The sequence below is a fragment of the Macrobrachium rosenbergii genome, chromosome 54, assembly GCF_040412425.1.
Source record: "Macrobrachium rosenbergii isolate ZJJX-2024 chromosome 54, ASM4041242v1, whole genome shotgun sequence".
Taxonomy (NCBI): Eukaryota; Metazoa; Arthropoda; class Malacostraca; order Decapoda; family Palaemonidae; genus Macrobrachium; species Macrobrachium rosenbergii.
In genome coordinates this window covers 16,229,308-16,247,602 of record NC_089794.1, presented here as the reverse complement: position 1 = coordinate 16,247,602, position 18,295 = coordinate 16,229,308, and the positions used below count along the sequence as shown (strand labels likewise).

The window sequence follows — 18,295 nt, the reverse complement described above, 5'->3', positions numbered from 1 at the left end:
ATACCTAGGCATACGATCGTATATTTGCAACGTGCATAGATCAGCTCTAGAATAGCTATGATTAAAGAGTGAAAAGGCGATAGTTTGGACACAGTATCCATACAAGCATATGAATGGTCTTTGTGTTTACAGAGTACAAGGAGGTCTAAACTGTAACCTTGAAATATACCTAGTGTTGCTTTATTTTCCTTATATTGAGAACACGTAGCTCTAATGGAATAATTGCTTATTGCTTCTGTAGAGTATAATCCATCCATATCCTTTTATGCGTATATAATAGTACTGGATATGGAAATATACCATTCATTTGAATAACGTTAAAATCGTATTTCCCCAAGCAATTAGTCGTATAAACTACTCTAGATATATAAGTCATTAACCGTCATACACACACACACACATACACAGCTGTTCAGGAGATTTAAAAACGGCATGACAAGGCAGCTACCTACTCACCTCTTTCTGAGAGAAAACTGTAACCCTTATGCAGAGACGCTCAATGGTCTATGATTCCTTTCACTACAATACGCCCCCAAAAACAGGCACGAATCGTCTAGAATAAGTAATGGAAGACTTGCATTTACGTCATCATAACCAGGAGAGCAATGCTTATCTTCTACATTTCTCCCGACACGGACAAACAAATGCACGCCATGTGAATTAGGCGATGAATGTGGGAGGTTGTGACTAATCGCTGGCCTCACAACCTTTTTGCTGCCTTTTCTTCTTCTTCTTCTTCCCTCTTCACAACACAACCTTAGACCGCCCCTTTTCTTTACGTATATAGATATTTTCGCGTGCAAGATCTCATCTGTACACCACACCCTTAAAACTATGGCATTGCACGACGCTCTCGTGCTTTATATGTCTATTTTCTAATTTCGTTTATTCTAATCATTGAGGCGATTCACGTTCACATGGCCAATAATTGCCATTAATCCGGAATGACATTTAAATTAAGAGTAGGTTCTGCCGGCCACAGATGGTACATGGAACACACATGAGTAGACCAACACTGACGAAGTGGCCGTATGTGCTGCTGGCTGCTGCCAGCCAAGAGAAAAATTGCCAACTACGGCAATATCCTCAGTCCCAGGGTATCAATAATGTATTCTGGAGCAGTTTCCCTAAACAGTTTCTGTACGGTCATACGCCACATTTATCTACTTATTGAAGCAAATAAAATGGGTTGCAACTGGGCGAACATACTTGTCACCGCAACTGCATTTTCATGCGCTAGTAATTGCTGCATCGGCAACTACATTCCAGAAAATCAGCTGTCAATGACGCCTGGGAGGCAAACGTGTCGTATTTACATGTGTTCATGGCGAGACGTTACTTCTTAATTGACAAACTACTAATAGCATACAAGAATATTATACGTAGGCAAATATGTTGGCCTTATAAATAACTACAATTAACTCGGTTTAATCCTCAAAGATACGGGCTGGAAGAGAAACGTGAAACTTGGAAAACACGCTTCGTACGTCTGGAAACGACGAACAAAGGGAGATGGCTGCGTGAGTCATGCGGTGGTGCCACGTCTTTTGTCTCTCTTTCGCGCGCGCACGCACACATCTACACACAGACACACACACACACACACGATCACGAACCTTGACTGTCACGCCTGGCTGAGTCCGGACATCCTGTCACTTCGATGTGAGTGTGTGTGACTGTAAAGAGTGAAACTGCACCTGACTGCTTGCATTTATAAATAACTTTACCTTCATCCATATCTCGGGATCAATTACGCTGTGCCCTCCGGTCACATCCCTGAATACCAAATTACAACGTAACCTCCGGTCTATCCCTAAATATAACGAAGATGATTTGGCAGTTTCTGCAAATAAAACATTAGGGGTGACTGACCCAAAGCCCCCAATTCATAAAACAAATAAATGAATGGATGTTTTTACCCACCTCAAATTCATTACGAGATTTAATGAGGAAAACTATTCTACAAATTCAACCAATACTGTACGTTACAAAGGAGCATCGAAAAAAGATAAAAGGGAGGCTAATTATTACCTGGCGCACTTAATTACCGTATTGCAAAGAGAAAGGGGGGTAGAAAGACTACGAGTTCACGGTTGTTTGCAAAGAGAGAGAGAGAGAGAGAGAGAGAGCAATGCAAGCTCATCACTTAGTACCGGTGACTAATCATCTTTTCCCTGGCAATTGACTTATTGCTAAATCAGCCGAGACTGGAGCAGCAAGGCTTTCTAAATCAAAGCAACCAATACGTGGAAATCACGCACTTGAAAGTTGACAGATGCACGCACGCACACAAACACATACAGTACATACATACATACATACGCACATGCATGCACATTATATATATATATATATATATATATATATATATATATATATATATATATATATATATATATATATATATATATATATATATATATGAATATAAGAAGGCCCATAAAACACTATTTAAACGTTGAAACCATATATTTCGGGCACTAGCTTCTGTGCCCCTGTTCACTGGTAGAATATCATAAAACACTATTTAAACGTTGAAACCATATATTTCGGGCACCAGCTTCTGTGCCCTGTTCACTGGTAGAATATTCTACCAGTGAACAGGGGCACAGAAGCCAGTGCCCGAAAATATATGGTTTCAACGTTTAAATAGTGTTTTATGGGCCTTCTTATATTCATATTACACTGTAGTATTACAGGAATAGACATTCATATATATATATAATATATATATATATATATATATATATATATATATATATATATATATATATAATATATACTGCATATGCTTGTTCAGATAAAAAAAAATACGTTAAGTCTGCTGATACTTTTAAGCAGGGTGTACCCACGTGTAATGTATGCACTTACTCAACTGTCACGTTTGTGTAATCATTAACTGTTATACTATGACACCGGTTAATCGCGTTGCTGCACTCCTTATCTCTGAAAGAACGTTTCAATACATCAAGAGATAAACTAGAATCCGACAGCCCTGATAAATCTTAATTGGTTTACATTTCCAATATTGACAGGTGATGGGAAAAAATTTTGGAGGATAATGACTCAATTATACTTTTTAAAAATCTCGAACTCTCCTCGTGGTGGAAATACTGGTCCGCAACGTATGCAAATGACCCTCCTTAAGAATTTCAAGGATACTTCTCGAGAATTAGCATTTCGTGAGCCGGTGCTTCATCATGGTGAGATACAGTACGTGAGAGTAACGGCTTGAAGAGAGTCACTGATTTCTGCTCGTGGGTTTAAGACAGGCATCAATTTCTTCACTACTACGCGACGATAGGAAACCGTTATCCAAGGCTGAACAAAATAGTTCACGGAGCCTTTGAAGCTAAACGGTCCTTGGTTTTAAAAAATGGCAACCCTAATACCTGTTATCTTGAACCACTCCGCCCCCCGCCAGGCTTTACTTTTCATTCGAAAGATCCATCAATAACATTGACGGGTCTAACCCTCCAGCTGGGATTTCCCATTTTCTTTGTTTCGTATCCGTGGTTCCTTCTCCCTAACTGACACATTTTTGTGGTTTATATTTTAAAAATAAACTGCATCCGTAGTATTTTTCTAGAGGTATGGATATTAAACAATTTGAAAAAATACCTGGAATTCTGATACTCTTCCCAAAGGTTATAGCAACCACATCAAACAAGTTAAGTATACCTTAGTTTTACCAGACCACTGAGCTGATTAACAGCTCTCCTAGGGCTGGCCCGAAGGATTGGACTTATTTTACATGGCTAAGAACCAATTGGTTACTTAGCAACGGGACCTACAGCTTATTGTGGAATTCGAACCACATTATAGCAAGAAATGAATTTCTATCACCAGAAATAAATTCCTCTAACTCTTCATCAGCCGGCCGCGGGAATTGAACTCCGGCCCATCGAGTGACAGTCTGAAGCTCAACCGAGTCGGCCAACAAAGGGCTACCACATCAAACAACCAAGACATCATCAACATTTGGGATGAGTCTAGGCTTGTTCAACCTGACAGAGGCAACTGATATTTGGTTAACCTAGTGACTCTTATATAACGATCTTGGTTGTCTTGAGAACCATATTCGATCTCTTATTTGTCAAAAGTTATATGTGACAGCTTTGTGGAATCCTAGTTCTTTCCAGCTCTCCTTGGTAACAAGACTCTTGGCCTACAGAATACAGTACAGTGTGCAGATGATTCTACTCTTGTTGCAGTTATTCCATTCCCTTCAGAGAAATATGAAGTTACTACCAATTGTAACAGATCTAAAATAGGCTGGGAAGTGGCGCAGTCACTGGGGTATGAAGGTGAACTCCAGCAAAACTGCAACTCCACTGATTAGTCAATCTCATCAAGTACTCCACCTCCATGATTTTCTCTTATTATTAGTGAGTACACCACTTCACATTCAACAATTTCAACATTTGAAAACATGATTCATTCACTGATTTCAACATTTATTTAGAGGTCATAAGTTTCTTTTAATTAATTTATATTATCTTTCAAAAGATGCTTGCAAAAATCTTTAATCAAACTTCTCAGAGACCCTGCAAGCTATAAACCTGCATGAATGCAATTAACAGTAGGATACAAATCGTGTTAGTAATCAAACATCAAAGATCATGCTCATTACACGGAAACTGGTAATATGATTTTAGTATTCTGAGGTTGCTACGCAAAATCCCACTCAATGAGTGAAGACCTTAGGTTATAGAGATATACATAACGTACAGCAAACGGGCTTATACTGTGCTATCAGGTAAGATGAAATACCGTGTCTATGTATAGGTACAATAAGGAACAGGGCACTGAGGCTTGTAGCCTCACATTTGTGCTAATGCACTATCAATGTGGGGACATTGTGTTTATGGGAGTGGTTTAAGCACTGAACACATTTATTTACCCAACAAGGGTTTGAGGCTAAAGAGTGGAAAATGGGGAATTCATTTAATTTATTCATTACCCAACATAAGCAACAATGACTGTCAAAACAGTCCACAGGAATCACACTCCACAATATACTGATATACTATTTGCATATAACAATGTCGTTCTCCAACACCAAAATAGCAATAAAACCTTTTGCAATTACAGCACATTAAAAATAAATACTCAAAATTAAAAACTATTACAAAAAGGAAACAATCCATCAGGTTTTCAGTACTGTATGTTTAGAAAATCTACATTAATCATATCAGAAATAAGTTTGCATAGTAATACATCATAAGAATGAGTTCTGTAAGATATGCAAGTCTTTATAATTTAAAATTCCACATGTTTGGGTTAAACAATCAATGCATGGACTTCTCATTTGACTATAAGGTCCATCTGGGTTCAACAATCGATGCAAGGACTTCTCATCTGACTGTAAGATCCATCTGGGTTCAACAATCGATGCAAGGACTTCTCATCTGCCTATAAGATCCATCTAGGTTCAACAATTGATGCAAGGACTTCTCATCTGCGTATAAGATCCATCTGGGTTCAACAATTGATGCAAGGACTTCTCATCTGCCCATAACATCCATCTGGGTTCAACAATCGATGCAAGGACTTCTCATCTGACTATAAGATCCATCTGGATTCAATAATCAATGTAAGGACTTCTCATCTGACTATAAGATCCATCTGGGCTCAACAATCAATGCAAAAACTTCTCATCTGATTATAAGACCCATCTGGGTTCAACATTCAATGACAGGACTTCTCATCTGACTATAAGATCCATCTGGGTTCAACATTCAATGACAGGACTTCTCATCTGACTATAAGATCCATTTGGGTTCAACAATCAATGCAATACTTCTCATTTGCCTATAAGATCTGTTATCAATTTCTATTAGTATTACTATTACTGTAACGTATTTATTTCATAATTGTGTGTATACTCATACAGACCAAGCCAAGAAGACCATACGAACTTCCCAAAATAGCTAAAGCAAGGTGAAATGCCCCAGCAAGAAGAAAAGAATGTACAATGGCAATTAGAGTAAAACACTGATACTCTCATCAAAAGATGAGAGTTCAGAATTAGAGCTAAAACTATAAAACAGGAACTTAGAATGGACTACATTTGAAAGACATTCCATTAGGGAAGCCACCCTCCAAATATGATAGCCATCTGTCATAAGATTTAAAGGTTCTTGAGAACATGAAAAAATTTAATCTACAACGAAGCTGGGGTTATCATAAGAGGTCTGGACATCTATCAAAGTGAGCTACTAATTACAATTCAAAGTTGAAAGAAGATCGGTAAACAAATAAACATTGTGCACGGTATGCATTAATGAGCAAAAGTTGAGAAAAAGCATAAAAAATTAATGCACACACAGCACTTAAAGAGTAGCATTACAGGCTCTTCTTCAAATAACCAACATGAACAAATTATTATTATTATTTTTATTATTACTTTTATTATAATTTACAATGACAACAACCTCTTTTTAAAATAACAATTATTATTATTATTATTATTATCATTATTATAATCTATACTGGCAATAACCTCTCTTTAAAATAAACTTTTTCAATAGGGACTGACTCCTGGTGAACTTATCTTTAACTTTCCCACAGAAGAGAAAAGAAAAAATAGTAAACAACGAAAAAGCTTTAGAGAATCTAAATGAATGTATAATACAGTATATTACTATTCATAAGAAACAAGCAAACAAGGTACCTCAATCAGAAAGCAATCTTCCACAAACCAGAATATCCATTAAGTGAGAGAGAAAACTAAGCACAAACAATGGAAATTAACAAAACACATTTTTCCAATATGTGAACAGCAATGCAATTCAGGAAAAATAAAACAATGTTGCTCAGTCCTTTAAAGCAGCATTGCTGGTCCTCTCACACTTAAGAACAGCAATAACAACATCCCACCAATAACAGCAGCAACTACCAAGCAAATAGCATCGTTTCAAAAGAGGAAAATGAGAAAGCTGCTAATAAACAGGAATATGCAGTGTAGTCACACAAACTTATGCCATAAACATTAAACTATGCACATTGCAAAATAAAAACAATAAGTCCTTCTCCAACTACCTGCAAAGAGAGATATTTCTAAGACCCCCTGTGACAATATAAAATATTTAAGAATCACATGACAGCATAAAATTTCACCCATTTTCACTCCAAATTTGTTTTTGAATTCAAGTCTCATACCTAACCCATACTGTTAAAGTGAACAAGATAGATTACAAGGTACGTTCTAGGATATTAACAGCTCTCTTCCTTCTCTACAGATACATGGATAGACAGATAGATAGAAGTTTATTGACCACAACATAATGCAATTAAAATTACACGCTCTTGGATATGGTCCAACAAAAGTACAGTACATCAAATTGGACATATAGATCTTTAGAATCAACAAACACATATAAACTAGAACACTTGAAACCATGCTACTGTTTATAATATTTTCAGGATATTTATTTTTACAATTAAAACTGTAAATGCAGCTAAATAAACGAAAACCTTATAACCATTTAAGCAGAACCTTAACTACAACAACTTTCCTTGCAAAGCATAACACCAAATATACTCTAGAAAAAAAAAAAAAAAAATCATAACGTCCAAAATGCCGAGCAACACATTTTACAAATTCTCAGTACTTTTCTCATACATACGAAGACAGAATTAAATCTACTATTTTACACTGTTCTGCCTTATCATGATGGCTTGAAAATATGTCCTCAATAATTGTAAAATTATAATTATGTCATATATTCTGTGTTCTTGGGCAATGCTGACATCACTTTCACAAATGCACACAAGAGCTTGAATGCAAGTGCTGCCTCCACTCTTACCCTTTGCTTTCATATACATACAATATATACATCACTACGTGGAAATCACAAACATGAGGGTCAACCTCTTTGAAGTCCTTTACATAATCAGCTTCAAGAAAAAGGAATCTCTTCTCTAGTTCTGCATTTCCTGAATCGTTTAACCAACCTCTTGAAAAAGGAAGGTTGCCATCGCCTCCATTTACCACACTTCTTGCAAGAATGCAACTTGATTCGGGTGGTCGAGCCCTCCCCACCTCTCTTCCATAACTCCTTTACTGCAGAAATTAATTACCACTATGAACTCCCTTTACTGAAATAATAAATTCCCAGACAACACAGAATTACATCTGTATAACTGAGCCACGAAAATATGGAACATGAAGAATATATAAAGACAAAATCCACGAAGAAAAGAGAAACACTGGAGTGCTGCGAGGCTTTTCAATTGTCATCCTTTACATATTGCAACAGACACCATCATCATCATCATCCTCGTAAATCAGTTTATTTTTCGTTATTGGCAGTTTTGCTATCAAACCCCAAACTAACTAGGTTTCTGAGGTCTTAACATGTCATGGAAGAATGTACTTTCATGAACAATGTCAACAGGCCATTGCAAAGGTATTAGTTCTAATTGGCTTTACTATTAAGGCAGGATTAAAAGAAGGGGACTTCTCTAAATACCAAAGGCAAACCTACTCCCACTCAAAAGATTACGTCTGAAGATACAGTACTTGTTTCTGACGTTTGCCGAGTTATCAGCATATGGTTATCAACAGCCTAGAGCACTGGTTTGCTTATATAAGCAATGTGTTGCAGAGCAGTTTGTTTTCACTGTTTAGCGTTATCAACAATTTTACTTCTTTATCTGGATGACTGTCAGAGCATAGGAGGGGTTTCAAAGCTTTGAATGAATGGTGAGCATTTTACAGCATCTCTGTTACTGCTTGCAAGAAAATTAATTTGTTTCTAAAACTTTCAAAACAGTTAAATCATAAGCTTCCACAATCTGATGTTTATGTGCAAGAAACTCTGAGGACATCAACTGATGCTATGCCTGAAACCATTACTAGATTCAGACCCCATCTGAATACAGTTACAACAGTGTTAACTCACAAGCTAAGCCAACGGCTGATATCCACATATCCTGAGAGAGAGAGAGAGAGAGAGAGAGAGAGAGAGAGAACTTCCTTCCTCTTACCATACATTTGCAGCATAACATAGCCATTTCATACACTACTATAATTTGATTAACAATTATAACTACCCCAGCTAACTAACAAACAGTAACATTTGTTCCACTGACAACCCATTATTGCCCTTTCAATTTTTCTTTAAAGATAAATATAACTGCCCCAGCTAACTACACGACAGTAACATTTGTTCCACTGACAACCTATTACTGCCCTCTAAATTTTTTTTAAATAAAACAAAACCCTGCCAAAACCTAGGTCAAGGTTAAATTATTGGAATACCCAGTCACATCATGCCACTGGCATTAATAATACCCTTGCTTGATTACCTTGCTGAAGATACAGTGAAATCTTTCCAAGGCCAAAGATCGCCATTAACTGACCAACCCCTCCACTGAGGAATACCAACTACAGTGTGCCTTGCATGACAAGTACATGCAGTAATGAAGGTTCTTTACGAGTACATCCAGTAATGAAGGTTCTTTACGAGTACATGCAGTAACGAAGGTTCGTCCTATCTTCTACTTTTTCTTTTCCATGTCCTACCTTCCTGCCTTACTGATTTTCTTATTAACTTTCATTTAACATCTGTGCTTGCCGTCTTAAGAATCATTTAAAGAAGTGGCTTGGATTGCCACCAAGTAAAGGTAAGAAATTAAACTACTGCACTATACATATCAATAATAATCTGAAAGACTGTCCCTGAGAAGGAAATAAAGTTACAGTACTACCTCCGACATGAGAAAACAGGCAGAAGGGGGGGGGGGGAGGCAAATATAACATTAGCCTAACATTCCTATCTTCATGCATAGTGCTGTACGAGGGAAAAATTACAAAGATCTTGAAAGTGGTTCAAACAGCAGTTGGCCAGTGAGGCCCAACTGTCACCAGAGTTTACACGCTTACAATAATTATAAAGTTGTAGACAACTCGAAAGTTTTAAAACAATGGTCACAAACATCGATCCTTTAAAGAAAATACAACAATGCATAAAATCGTCATACCTGATACTTAGGGAATGTCTCTACATGAATGCCAGTCATTGTATGCAAAGCATCATTCAATTGCCGTCATGCATATCAGGATGCACCTGTCACTAACTTTCTTTGTATGACTGTAATAGGTTACTTACATCTTCCATTTTTAGAGGAATCTCTCTACTTTATTTACCTTTTAACTGATAATCCTGTCATTAATATTTCGTACAGATAAACTCTCTTGGCACATTATATCTTCAACTGTTGCCATCATGAATGACAGCCTCATTCAAATGTACTCAGAGTTACGCAGTCGGCAATTTGTCTTCACTTAACACTACAGTATTACAATAGTACAGTATATGCAAATGGGCAGCAATTTCACAAGTTTTGGTTTTGGGGAAAAGGTAAAAGCCACTGAATAATGAACATATTAAATCAAGTATGTGCTCTACATTAAGGAATGCACTGAAAACTACCCCAAGATTTAATGAGATGTCAATATTAAACAGCACAGGTTACCAGTGTGCACTTTTCTGACAACTGTTCTGCAATGGCGACAGTCCACAAATAACCTACTCTCATTCATTTAGTGTTAAAAAAGCCCAGCAACATCATTTATATTACCATTATTCAAAGTGAAGGGTTTTATTATTTACCTAAATATATCAATGCTTCATAAGGCTAATTTCAATAACTGAGAAATTCCGTCACCTACATCACCAAAATTTTCTGGATACCATTGTTACCAGACCATTCAAGTTAAAAAAAAAAAGCTTTAAATGCACTTAAAATGCAGCTTTTATCACTAAAACGTTATTTTAAACTACACACATTTATGATATTTGCAACATTCTTAACTCATGTACATTTCCTCTTTCAAACACCTCACTTGATTTACCCTCACGCATTGTCTACATTTCATCTAAAATGAAGCCATCGTGAAACACTTGCGTAAGGCTTCTTCCTTAATCCCTTTTAGCTCTTAAGACCAAACGTATATGATCTTCTCTATCGCCTTGTCTCGGCATCATTCCTTCAATCTGGAAGACTGAAAAGTTACTCAACAAGCTTTAGTAACTCTGAGCGTGATGAAATCCTGGAATTGGCAGACACCACCAACAAAAATACACGATTATCTATACCTGTCTACTGTAATGTATAATGGACAATTAGCACTATCCAGCTTCTCTTTATGATTTCATTTGCAAATACAGACATACTGTATTGCAGCCTAAGTCCCATAGTTTTTCCACAATTTGTTCCTACCTTCCATGATTTAATTCATAATTAATTATTAGGCTACATTACCTACAGCCTCTTTGGTTCCTCCCTCAACAACTGAGCGAAAGAAATTTACTGTACACACAATAAAATAAAACCACTTTGGAATAACCAATGTCTAATCTTTACCAAATAAACATTAAATATATCTAATTTGCCTTAAATTCCACACTTTAATTACCAAGCAGAGAATTCTCTTCTAGTTTTTACATTATGAAACAACTAATCATTTAATTCTGATTCATGTAAGACGATACAAGATGAATGACTAGGTACTAATTAACACCACACACAAATCCCACTCATTCATTATGCTTATAACCATGCAAGATTTTTCTTGATGTTTTCCTTTTATTGCTGGATGTAAAGCTGTATTGTATCAAACCAATTTTGGTCTTATTTTGAAACTGAATACAGTAGCTGTATCTTATCGTAATACAGGTATATTAAAAAAAATGGAAAACAATCAAAATGGCCAACTAAAGTTCACAGTTAATTTTTGGCAGATGACATCACCAGAACCTCACGAGTTGAAAATATAAAGACATCATTTGATTGTTCGCTTGTTTCAGATTAAGCCAGCCTTGCGCTGGACAGGTTCTTGCTCTAGGGCAGCCCGTAAATCATTTGATGCCTTCTGAATCTCAAAGGGTTAAGTAACTCCAGCATTACATTTCAAAACCCAGGTACGTTAGAGTTAACTGCATCAAAGTTCCAGGCTTTGTATGCAGGAGGCCAGGAAAAAGAAAACTTACATGTATATGCACTTCAAAGCAACTAAGCAAAGGAAGTTGCATCAAAGAACATCACAACTCAATCTATGTTTCCCATTAAAGTTGAAGTCATTGATCAGATTTCCTGAATTCACTGTTCCTTATCTCCCATTATAATCAACTAATAATACTAGACATATGAGAAGGGTGAACTCAAAGAATTAGGCTTCAATCATCAACAAGGATCAAAACTATCCGATAAAAATCCTTGGTTAACACTTGGCAAGCCATATCCACACTCATTAAGATTTCCAAATTTGTAGTGCTGTCTTGAATTAATGAAGAATTATTCTATACCAACATACACAGTAAATTTATTTAAAAAGACTTATCTATTCATATAAATGCAAAGTACAAAGCCATACAAAAGATCTCTCAACAAAGCCATACAAAAATCTCAATGTTTTATTCACTCCCAGCTGCTTGGCCATATACACTCCCTACTTTCAAGAGGTGGATCTATCACTTCTCTCAAGCTTAGGGCAGGTCAAGACAGGAGACATCGTTCTGAAAGACTCCGAAACAGAAATTTTCAGGTTCTCCTCTACATACAAACAAAACAGGCAAACCTTCCAGTCCAACATCTGACTACTAAGAAGTGGAAGTATCCCAACAAACTACAGACACCACCCTACTTATGATTCTGAACATTCAGAGGTACAAACAAACGGGACCGAAAATGAAAATTGCGTTCAGAGCGCTCTCCTTAGCCACCCGTAAGTTCAAATTATGTTCTGTACACCTATTCTGTACATACTGTACAGTGCTGTATGTACAGTGTATTGTGCTTTAGGATGAAAAACGTACAGTACTGTATTGACTTAATACCACACTGGTCAGTACTTAAATAGGCGTGAAGATTACAGTAACCAACTTCAGCACAATTCAACATACGAACGGCCATCCGAACGCAACTCGTTCATAAGTAGGGTGGTATCTGTATTTGCAAATTTCATGGTAATTGGAACTTTTTCCCCCAAAATAGTTCCTCCTCAGTACAAACATAACTGTCAGGTCAGATATTTCAAGCCAAGTTGAAAACTTGTTACTGGTTACTTTTCTGATAGTCTCCAAACTGCTTGCACTACAACAAATTGTTATCAAGCAGAAAACACTCATGCTCGACAATCTGTGCTTCATGGTAAATGCTCACATCTATAAAGACTATTACTGTACAAACTTTAGGAATGCAGAGCAAGAATACCTTTAAGTTTCTGTAATTATAAGGATATGAAAAATATGTTCCCTTTATATGTAGGAGCAGACATTAACCAACAAGTACTGTACTGGTAAATTACTCTGTTTGATATGAACACAAATGAAACAATCCAAAAGCAATCACCTCATGACCACCTCAATTTTTCCAGCGGAAGAAAGCTTCATTCTTCCCAGATACCCAACGATATTGGGGAAATCTTCAGCTAGCTGTTGTAACATATTGTGGTAGTCTTCCCCTAACTGTTTTCAAAGGCTTTGGTAAACTTCTACGAGTCGTTTTAAAAAATTAAAGTAGACTTTTACTACTTGTTTCAAATTAAACTGTGGTAGTCTTCTACCGTTTTCAAAACTTGAGGGAGTCTTATTGATTTCAAAAACTGTGGTGGTCTTCTACAGTGTGCTAATCACATTTCAGAAATTGTGGGTCTATCAATATAGTTGTTATGCAAAAACTGCAATTGTCTTCAACCTGCTTTTATTATGTTCTTGGCTTGGTCTGACAGCAAAGTTTTGAAATTAACTTTCACCACATACACAAAAGTATGACTAATGGAATCATTGCGATACAATATTCAAGCAGGATCTTTTGCTACCTCGTAGACATATTTTCTGGATCTTTTAATACCTTCTAGGCAAACTTTGTGCAAAGTACTCAATATCTAATATGAAAACAAAAACAGCAAAAGGTCAAGGTTAAACATGCATGTCTTAAATTTCCAACCAACGTTGGCAACTTGGTGCCAAGTTTAGTACCACAAAACAAGAAGAGGCCAGGAAAAGCACTTCTGCGTCACTGCTTATACCATCCGAGTGGTAACTAGCAAAATTAAAACCCTTACATACAAAAAAGTGTTAAGTAGGATTATTTGTAGAACGATTCAACAATGAAGACCAAAATCTCTGAGTTGGTATCTAACTTCCACACATCCCGGCATAAAATAGATGGTCATTTACTCATATTACACCCTACACACTTGAAAAACTGGGTGGCATGCAAGCATTTCCAGGGGCCTGTGCTAATTAAATTATATCTACATTCACGTAGAAAGCATTAAGTCCAATTACTGCATTGTTGTATTTTCTTTTTCTCATACGGGCATTCTATTTATATGAATTTTCTTTAGCAAATTAAAGGCCTTTGAAGATTTTCCATGTGAACCCATCCACATCTAAAATAAAGGAAAAACAGCTCGCTATAAAATGAATATTTTTTGGAGAAGTCAATTCCACACAAGTATCTGCTTATACTGCAACAAAAAAATCTGAATGAAAAACATAGCTTAATTGTATAACTTTTCATTCAAAGTTTTTGCCCAATCAATAATACATTGTTAGCAATAAAAACGACTGTATTATACAGCCTGTGCATGGGGCACAATGTCCCACGAATTAGCCAGCCTAGGTTAGATTTAAAAGGCTATGTACTTAAATTCTGTAAGAATGTCTTCAGTATGCAAGATGGCCCTGAAAACAACAAAGCCTCCCTTCATATAACCTTAGCCCTATAATCAAATGATGTCTGCACTTGCATTTTCATTTTGCATATTCTACAGGTTTCTCTTCTCTCTTGATCCTGCACTACACTAGCCTCGTTATCTTATCAGGGGAAATGCCTTCCAGACTCCATTATATCAGCACTAACTTAAGTGAATCATAAGTTGAACACAACCTACTAGCAGAATGCATCACAGCCAACCAACCGTAATGTAACCCATCATTAGGATGATACCTAGCCTAACCTAGTCACAGCTGATGATGCAGTGGAAAGCCCACATGTCTGGTGGATATTCTCACCTTTCAAGATAAACTATTGTCTTTCTTATTCTCTGTAAAATAGTTTGTGTTGTACATGAACAAAAACCATCATTAGGAAGTACATGCCAACAAAACTGCATCATAGCTATCAAAAGGGGAACACATTTATCCCTCTTGTAGATCTCATGGAGGAAAAGATACAGGTTGGGTAAGACATGAAAGTGATGTGTGTACCATTAGAAAATGCATATTTCCAAACTGCATGAATAATAAGAAAATGAAGTGGATCTGTTCATATTGTTTTCACAGCGAACATACAACAGCAAATTATAAATAAAAAAATTTACTGAGGGATGAAAAATTGATGACTCGGCAAATTTACCCCTGGACATTTACCTAAAAAACTAATCTTACAACAAAACCTGAAGTCAAAACACTTGCTTAATAGCTACATTTTTAGGTTACGGATGTGTCACAGTATTATATATACGGCTTTTATGGCATCATACATTAGGTTAGGCAGGAGGAAGGGCTGTCCCCGCCCAGGTCAGGTCCTAATGACCTTTGGTAGGTTAGGTCAGGATGTATCACTGTATTTCAAGCTTTTGTGGACCTCTAAGTCAGGTTAGGTGCAGGTGTCCAGGGGTGAAGAACCCCCTCCACAGGTTAGGAACCAGCACCCGTGGTTTGGTTAGATTATTAGGTTAGATTACACTTCTGTAATTGTCCCTGCCGTATGTGCATTCTCTAAAAAATATTTTGGTACTGTTACTGTTAATTTTGGGTTTCTCCCAACCCAAATACCTTGGTTCCCACTAGGATCCCCATAACTGCTGAATATGGGAAGGGGGGGGGTGAGGCAAAATTGAGTGGTCTTCACCTACAATAATGGTCAGAAATTCATAATACACTAACTACGGGATCAGAAAAATATATGGATCATGCACAGTATTTTGTGAGGTAAGAAGGAATTCATAGATTTACCCTTTTAAAGTCTGTACGTCAGGTTAAGTTGGGGATCACCCTTCAGCCAGGCGGTCCTACGTTGGATAGCGAAAGATAAGGTTAAGATGCGTCCATGCAACTATCCTAACAGCATTTTCACGCTTTGTAAACAAGTTCGTGATTGCTTGTGCTGGTATTTTGGGCTGATGCAGGGCGAAAATCATTGGTTTCCCCTGGGGTACCCCATAATTGTTGGACCTAATGAAGACAGAATCAGCTCGCTTCAATGAATGTTGGTACAAAGGTAAAACTGATGACTTTTACACTGGTCTAATTCCCACCAGTCTCTGACCTGAATATTTACCACATTTAGTGTGTGTTTTTGTTTATATTCATGTTTTTTTGTTTATGATACAGTATATACTATCTTTTGTTTATGTTTTTATGTTCATCCACAAGGGGCTGGTACTAAAATAGTGACAATTTTGTGCATCACCTAGCCTAATAGTTGCTGAACCAGAGGGGCGCAGTAAAGGTCTCCAGTCTTACCATTAAAAAAATTTTAAAGTGAAAACACAAGGGAATGTCTGGCAGTGTACCTTCAGTGAAATCAGGACCTAATAATAAGGCTACTGATTCAGACTCTCCGCCAAAGCCATGACCATAAACAGCCTAAAGTAACTAGACTACGTAATATAGTCAATTCATAACACCTAACCATGCCTATAACTAGCCTGGCCTGGCCTAGCCCACAGCCTCGACACAGACAACTCATCCAAAAAAGAACTAGTCATAAATACGCCATTGTTACCCGAATCCACGCCGGAGAACCGAACAATACACAGAGTGAGATTTAAAGGGCGTAAATAACTAAATATGTCGCATCAGATGCAAGGACACGACCTACCCTTGCGTAGCCTAAGCAAGACGATGGATGTCTCGATCTTCGATTCAACCCCCCGACATTCCCGGCGACGTCTCCCATTGCCCAGACATCACCCCGACCCCCTCGGAATTAAAGTAAAACGTTCATTCTTCGTCCACGCTCAAAATCCGCCCTGAAATCCCAATATCCGTCCAGAAAAGCGAAGGGGAAATTCTGACCACACAGACGAAAGCGGATTGATAGCCCAGGCAAGACACCCTAGCGTTGGCAGCACCCAACATATTTGACGGGAAATTCGCCCCTTTGGCCCCTAATATCGCCACTTCTCTGCATTCCAAGGGGAAAGTAACGTATCGCTTACCTTCTTAATGGGCCGCAGACGGGGGAAATCGACAAGAAAAGAGACAAAACGTCAGATTTGAGATGTTGGGCGAGGGACCCCACCTACACTGTTGTAAAATCATTCACTGACATCATCCCATAGATACGGGTTGTGATGCGGATATCACTTAAATCCCCAAGGGGTTTTTAATTCTCAGCAATAAATTATCCCGTCCTCTAATATAATCTTATTTAGAATTTTAATGGATTTATCAGATATAAATTGTCTCTTATTATCGATTACTTGCTTTAAGGTCGGTTGAATCTTGCGATATCGACATCAGGATTGGGTTTTGGCGCTCGATGTAAACTATTGCGTTGCTCATGATAAGTCATGAAACAATTGCAATTACCCAAGAACTTTAAAATGCAAAAGATGTTGACATTCAAAAGTAATTTTTACCCACAGATTCAGTATATGGAGACGATTTATTTCAAAATAGAGATAAATGAACAGCAAAGAGAGATTTCAAGGACTTGGAACTAGCATGTCAAATTGATTTTAACATTTTGAGCGTGCAAATTGCAAACTTTCTAGAATTGGTTGTGGTAATGTATTCATTGTGGAAGAGGTGTATCATGAATAAAAGTTTCAGTGCCTAGAGCGTTCTAAAATAAGCAGTCCATATGTGGTTCATTTACACGAAGTACCTTTGAAGAAGTTATGGACAAAAAAAGAATAAACTTGAACTTTGCTGAAAATCATGACCTACGGCCTGAGTCATGTTTCATAAATAGAACGAAATCAGATACGAGTACACAATGCATATGGGATCAAAGGAGAAAATTCGAAAATTCAGTGATAATAAGAAGTGATACGACTGCTACTACTATTACTATGAAGTCATCATACGTCATGTTTATCTAGCACACGGCGCTCTCGGGGGAGGGGGATAACAAATGTTGCTATTTTATTTCCTTTTTGTGTTGGGTTTGGTTGAAAGTGTCTCACTTATTAATGAAAACTTTAGTTCATGTTGCAAACACTGAGTCATTAATACTTGAAACGTCAAGCACTTACGATTCATCATGGTAATTGGTTAATTAACTAATTGAATGTAATTCAGGAGACTCTACAATGGTTGGAGTC

At 37.2% G+C, this 18,295-nt stretch overlaps 1 protein-coding gene across 24 annotated transcripts in view; it reads right to left on the bottom strand.

Annotated features, from left to right (window-relative positions):
• Klc (kinesin light chain) overlaps positions 1-17,484 on the bottom strand; it is a 200,636-nt gene extending 183,152 nt beyond the window's left edge. For 14 of the 24 annotated variants that reach the window (XR_010851884.1, XR_010851880.1, XR_010851882.1 and 11 more), the window contains exon 1: positions 17,186-17,318. The gene's annotated coding sequence lies outside the window, so the exon portion shown is untranslated. Of the gene's footprint in view, positions 1-456; positions 1,261-17,185 lie in introns of those variants that run through there. The other 10 variants (XR_010851883.1, XM_067097471.1, XM_067097465.1 and 7 more) reach the window with 7 other exon arrangements.
• Between the last annotated feature and the right edge of the window lie 811 nt (positions 17,485-18,295).